The sequence below is a fragment of the Tiliqua scincoides genome, chromosome 2 (assembly GCF_035046505.1).
Source record: "Tiliqua scincoides isolate rTilSci1 chromosome 2, rTilSci1.hap2, whole genome shotgun sequence".
Lineage (NCBI taxonomy): Eukaryota > Metazoa > Chordata > Lepidosauria > Squamata > Scincidae > Tiliqua > Tiliqua scincoides.
Window position 1 is genome coordinate 171,627,462 of NC_089822.1, and position 7,216 is coordinate 171,634,677.

The 7,216-nt window shown below is 40.3% G+C and overlaps 1 pseudogene; it reads left to right on the forward strand.

Moving 5' to 3' along the window:
* The first annotated feature begins 2,802 nt into the window (after positions 1–2,802).
* LOC136643071 (5S ribosomal RNA) lies at positions 2,803–2,922 on the forward strand (annotated as a pseudogene).
* The last annotated feature ends 4,294 nt before the right edge of the window (positions 2,923–7,216 follow it).

The window sequence follows — 7,216 nt, forward strand, 5'->3', positions numbered from 1 at the left end:
AATTTGCTGCAGTGATGAAGAAGGCTAATTCTATGCTTGGGATCGTTAGGAAAGGTACTGAGAATAAAACGGCTAATATTATAATGCTATTGTACAAATAGATGGTAAGACCACACCTGGAGTATTGCATCCAGTTCTGGTCACCATTTCTCAAAAAGGGTATAGACGAAATGGAAAAGGTGCAAAACAGAGCAACCAAAATGTTTACTGGACTGGGGCATCTCCCTTATGAGTAAAGGCTGCAGCATTTGGGGCTCTTCTGTTTAGAAAAATGGTGCCTGAGGGGGACATGATCGAGACATACAGAATTATTCAGGGGATGGATAGACTGATGTTCTTTTCCCTCTCACATAACTCCAGAACCAGGGGACAGTCGCTAAAATTGGGTGTTGGGAGAGTTAGGGCAGACAAAAGAAAATATTTATTTGCTCACAGTATAGTCTGTGGAACTCCTTGCCAATGGATGTGGTGATGGCATCTGACCTAGTTGCCTTTAAAAGGGGATTGGACAAATTTCTGGTAGATCTGCTGACATGCCAGCAGTTTGCAATATATGCTAGTGGACCTTCTGGTCCACTACTATATTGTGTGGATAGCATTGGGGCTCTAATGTCTTGGGACAAAGGTACTTGAAGGATTGCCTTCCCCCATATGAATGTGGTTGTAACCTCAGGTTTGCTAGGAAGGCGTCTGTTTGAACAGTTCATGCTTGTCCATGGTAAGATCGGAGGAGTGTAACAGAAGGGCTTTCCCAGTGGTCTCTATGAAACTTGCTTCTGCAGAAAGGCTGTTGTTCTTCCTCCCCCCTTTTTTGCATTGCTGTCTGAAAACATACCTGCTCTTTCAGGCTTTTCTGGATGATGTTTAGTTACCTGGTGTTGCTCTTACTCTTCCATTGTGTGGATTTGATTAAATTTTTGTTTTCATTTAATGTCTGTTTTAATGCTTTGTTTTATTTTGAAATACATTGTTAGCCACCTTGAGTCTCTTTCGGAATGAGATGGGTTTGTCTGTTTAAGGTCTTTTGCATAAAACAGAACTAGTAGGCACAGCGTCCTTCTGTCAGACGCTGCCTTCATTTGATGACAGTCAACTTTATCCTGTGTCTGTTGTTGGTTGGAATTAACTGACAAAGATCTGCTGAATCCAAGCTTCATAAAGTTTGGTATAGAATGCAATGAGGAAAGGACTCTAGCAAAATTGATCTTAAATATCCCACAGCCAACACAGTGATGAAAAGAGCTGAAGAATGTACCATGAACAAGTGATGCACCAGGGCATGTCCCTGTGGGACAAAATTGGGCTGAAAGCATGGAGGCAGGAGTTCCTCAATTTCCTGAAATGTTGTTGAACATTTAATGCTGGGTTTATGGCAAGCCTATTCCACAGCTTCAGGTGTCTGACTGGGGAATTAATTGACCTGCTGGTGCTCTAGTGAGAGACTATCCATCCTGCGGTCTCTTGTGGCATTACTTTTTTATGACACAGTTCTAATTACCCCAAATCTGCAGGTTGCTGCTCTGTAATATATCCTCTAACTAAGACTGCAGTCCTATGCACACTTACCAGTGGAACTGACTTTCAAATCTTGTGTAGGATTGCATTATAGGTTAAATAAGCAACTATTTTTTGAGCAAACTGAATGTTTGTTTACTCTGATATATGACGTGTTTTGGTTGTTCATAATGGCCTCTCACTAATTCGCTAATAACCTGTTTTCTCTCTTACAAAACTTATTTTGGTCAAGATGTGTAGGTAAGGGTTGTGCTGAATTTTTTTTTGTCTGAAGTTGTTGTTCAAGCCTTGACCAGTTCCTTTATTTTTTTTTGTCTTTTCAAATCTCATGCATGCAAATGTTCTTGAGCTTTTCAGAAGTAATTTCATTCATAGCCCCATATGCACTACTAGCAATTTATTTGCATCCCTGGGGTCTCAAAACGAAAGAGAAGTCCTGCCACAAAAGTATGGAGCTTAGCAGGTTATAAAAAAAGTCATCAGCTTCCAGGACTACTATGAATTTTGAAAGTTTGGGTTTCAACTGAATGTGTGGTTTCACAGGAACCAATTTGTCTGTGTATTTTTTATTTTGCTTTGCCAATTCTACGCTTGATTCATCAAACCTTTATTTCTTGGTCTATTGCTTTAAAAAAAGATAAAAGAACTGAAGCCTTTGCTTCTTTGAGATGAAAACTAGTGCCACTCGGTCACCTGTGTCTCTTTGTTTGCACCACAGGTTACTACTTTCTGTTTGAAGAGTTCCTTGTTGCAAAAGTATAGCAAGTGCTGACTTGACAGTCTTCTTCCAAAAACTGTGTGGCATTTACTTGCTCTCTAATGACTTGTACTAGAAATTAGATCACCAGTTTTTTTTTCCCTTTAGGCTTATTTCCACCATTACATTTTGATGTAATTTCCATCATTTCATCACTACAGAGGGTTCTCTTCCTACTGTTCTAGAATTCTTCTTTTAGATGGTTAAATTCAGTAGTCTTCAAAGCAAACTAGCATCATTTATAACCACTTTTCTTTGCTTCTCAATCTCAGGGACCTGGTTGTTCTGTTTCATGCTGGATTAGAAGAACTACTGACTTGAATACTTTCAAAGAGTGAATAAGATGACTTGCTGCAATATGAGATCTTTGTTGCACAGGGCATGGTTTGCATAACACCTTCTCTAAGACTCTTACAAGATAGTCACAGATGTGAACTTTCTGCCCTATTTAGCAACACCTTTTTACTTCCCTCCTGTTTTTCATCTTTAATATCCAGTCTGAAAAAGAGCTCTGGTGAAATGAAGGGATTGCTTACAGCAACTGTTACCCTGCACATGCCCGATCTTGTCTGATCTTGGAAGCTAAGCAGGGTCAGACCTGGTTAGTACTTGGATGGGAGACCGCATGGGAATACCGGGTGCTGTAGGCTTATACCATAGTCTTTTGAGACTGAAGGTTGCCAGCCATTTACTACTTACTTGGTGACTCTTTTAGTTGGCCCTAAGAAAGATATCCTGAGGTGGCTTCTAACATAAAGGTATTATGCTATGGTTTCTGTTTGAATTTTTTTTAATGAACCAACATTGTTTTAGAATATTATTTGAAGTTTTTTTTGTCATTCTAGAGATGGCAGCTTAGAGTTCATGACTGCAGGTAAAATAGCAGGGTCAGAATGAAGAAAAAAACCCCAAAGAACTATAGTCTGTGCTCCTGAAGAAGCAGTGAAGTGCCCTCATGTGGCTTTTCCAATTAGAAAAGCTTTGTCACCTTGTAAAAACTGGTGCTTACAAATTATCACCTATGGCATCCTATCAAAATGGTAGTTTCTGATTGGTGCTTGAGAAATAAATTGATACCGAGCTAAAGAATTCTTTTTCTCATGCATTACAAAAGAAGTTCTGTAAGATGGATCAGCATTTATCAACCTATCAGAGTTTAAACAATGCAGATTAATGCAAAATATTTAGTATGAAGGCATTGGATGACACTGGACTGTAAAGCCGTAGCATGTGCGTCAGATGATGTTCACACCCACATGCACACAAATCATATAAACTCCAGCAGCTCCTGAAAATGCAGTGTTAGGTCTCCACAGATCAGAAACTGCTGGGAAACTATGTTGCAGCCCTGTATATAGTGTCCTGGGTCTGCACATGCATCTGAAACGAGACACAGTTCAAATGCATCTTGGATTACTCCCATGGCTCTGTGTATGTTATGATTTGTGATATCAGTGTGGACCAGAAACCATTTTAAATATTTTCCTTACAGTGTCAGTCAAATCAACGGTGCAAAAACAAGTGACATGCTCCACTGGCCAGTTGCTATCCTGGTCATTACAGAACACTTTAGGAGGTCCCTTTCTATTTGTGCCAGCTGTGCATGGCTTAATTTAAAAGTAATTCCAAATGTTTAATACCACTGCCTCATTCCGAAAAGAGAACAACATTTAATAATGGAAGTGAAATGTGCACACAGACACACCTGCTATGATGTAAATATGGCCCATCTGTCTGATTATTTTTCTTTAAATATTCTTTTTTTATTAAATGTGAAATGTCCAAATCACCTAATCATAGTCAGTTGCACGGGGAAGCAGTTTTGCCATACTGCTTTCCTGCATCTTATCTCGCAGCCACAGGATGCTGTTGATAATGTGCCTTCGTGTTGGACAAGCAGTCAAATAATTTGATTGTTCTGTGCTTCAGAGCAGTGCTTTAAAAATTAAGACTGTTTTGTGTCTTCTGGAGTGACAGAGTCCTCCACCGATTTGTTGGCAAGTCTTAAAAGCTGTGGCTTTCACACTCTTCATTTTTTTTTTTTACCCTTTCACACAATCAACTCATGCAATGTGTCTCCTTTTTTGTGCCTCTAGCCTGCTGTGAACCGCGTTCAATGTTCTTCAGGCAGGCCAGCTGATATCATTTCTGTCTGCAGCAAAGGAAAGAGTACGGCTGACTCATATGGTGGAATAGGATACAACCGTGTGAAGTCCTGGAAATGAAAATAGCCTTTTGGTGGTTGTGTCTCTACCGCATGAGGGCACGTTTATAAGTACCACAATAATCCAATTTCTTTCCTAATTGTTAGGCATCCTTTTTCAAAACATGGAGGCAAGAATGTTATTTTAATAATTATTTCACAATTCCTTTTAAATGGTTGATGAGGATATTAATATCTGTATGACACTGATGGTCCAATCCTGCGTTGGCTCCCACCAGTAGAACAGGTGCACATGCAATTGTAAACATGCTGTAAAGCATGTTGTGACTGCACAGAGGCAAGTGCCATCAACAAAGAGGCCTTCTCCAGTGCTGGAGCTGTGGCTGCAGACGGGGAAAGTGAACTGCTACTGCCACCACCTCCCACTTTGGACACAAATCTCACTGGTCAGTTTTCCACCTGCTAAAGGCAAGCAGAAAGTGGATCATCCACCTTCTTACCTTGCTCTTGTTGTGGTTTCCTCAAATGCTGAAGTGCAGGGCTTCCGGTTACTGCACAAATGAAGTTGCTCCTTCATTCTTGCTGTCCTTGTAAATCAAGCTGGAAGCCCCACACTTCTCCAACTGAGAAAACTGCATGATTAGCACAGTAAGAGCCCAATCTTGAGCTTGGCGTTCTGGCTTTCCACTGGGCTACTGCCTGTGCTAGCCCAGTGCTCACTGGCACTGAACCAGCGCCCGGGTGGCACCATGCAGTCACCCAGCCTTTCCCACTCAGCAGTCTCACGGACTGCTGAGCTGTGGAGAGGAAAGCGGGGGTGGGGGGAGAGGCGAGGAGGATGTGGCTAGTTCCAATGTGCAGGAAATGATACAACTAGAGCTGCCAACTCTCCAAGACTGGCCTGAATTCCCTTGAAATCAGCATCAAACTCCAGATGACTACTGAAGAGTTCAACATTTTTCCAGGAATAGCTTCAGTCAGATCTGGCAACCCTACTTGCCACAAACACTGTTGTCAACTCACTGTCCTGCTCTGCCCTGCCACACCTGATACATCTTGATCCCCATGGCAGGATAGGAACTAGAACATGTTAAAGAAAAGGTAAATAAGAAAAATATCCTAGTCTGTCTTCCACATTCTCAACCTGTAAAGATTTATATGGCTGGAAGCTCTGTGGATTCAGGGTATTTTCCATCTGAATTCTCAGACTGTTTAATCCCATTTACCTCACAGCAGACATCTTGTTCTTAAAAATAAAGCTGAGACAAACAGGATTAACTAAATTGTTCATCCTGAAATGAAACAGATTTTTAATTCAAAACACACGATGTTCAATGATGTCAAGGGATTTGTCAAACTTGAAAAAAACCAAATTTGAAGACACAGGTAAAAATACTCCCTGTCCCATTTCCAATATATTACATTTTTAAAGTTCAAAAAATGTCTTACTGTCTTATATCAGTACCAGAAAATTCGCATCAGACTTGCATAAAAGGTGATCCATAGAAGAGACACTTATTTCCAAGATATTACCATAGCACACCTGCAAGATATTCTAGTAGGAAATAGAGAAATTTGGACATCACTATGCAAGGTAGCTATTCTGACACAGCATATGATGCATTCTTATTATTTTATTATGACCTTAATCATACAAACATTGTCTTAGTGATATGGGTTTTCATAGGTGTCAGTTGGCAGTTCCACATGGATATTTTCACCCAAGATTTCTGTTTTCATGCAGTTAACAGAGTTTGCTTTTCTTTCCCCAACTTTGATTTCACTCTTTTACCACTTGGTTTGATGGGGAATTCATGTGGTTTTATATGTTTATGTGTACAGAAATAGAATTGAATGCAGCCACAAGATGACTGACACAGAGAGGGCAGGATCTCACTGAGATTACCCTGAACAACTCCATTGAACAACTTACCCTGAACAACTCCATTACCTGAATATTTGCATTTTCAAGTAGAAAACAACTATGTAATAAATCCCAAGCAGGTTAATTCCCACTCAATAATTTAGCATTTGTTTCAGCTTAGTCTTACCTTAGAATATTACTATGTGGTGACCAATGATCTTCCTAGGTGTGAAATCTCTAGAATTGCACTTGGTCAAGAGCTTTGCCTCCCTGACATTCAGAATTCGGAAGAAAAAAAAAAAAAAAAAAACCACTGTTAGGTGTGGTGGCTTAACTGCCAGCCCATTCCTAACCAACTTGCCAGCACCAATGCAGCCATGGCAATGGGGTATGTGCTGCATTCTGAGGGTAAAGGGCAATCACAGAGGTCTCCTCCTGATAAAGGGAATATTTGTTCCCTTACCTCAGAGCGGCATTGCATCTGCATTGGTGGAGGAAAGTTGGTTAGGTTTGGACTGTGTGACTCCGATAAATTGGAAGATGAGAACATAAAATTGAAACATTGTAAATGCTGAAATTCCTTTTTAAAAAATTTTCATTTCTTGCGGTTGAGTACGTCCATTAGAACTTTTCATATTCTCTCTATTTCACTATCCCCATGTGGTGGGTAGTTGGCACAATCACGTCAGTAGGTGAGAGCAAGATGTCTATGATTTGATAAAAGGGCAGTACAGGTTGAGCCTTATTATTCATGTGGGTTCCATTCCAAGCACTCATGCGGATGGCAAAAAACGCACTATAGCAAATCAATTTAAAAAACAAAGTTTCTTTGCTCCAGTGATTGAAAAACAGCCTTGCTGACCATTGCTATGTAAGATAAGAGTCATCAAGAAGACAATCCATCAATCAGTTCTAC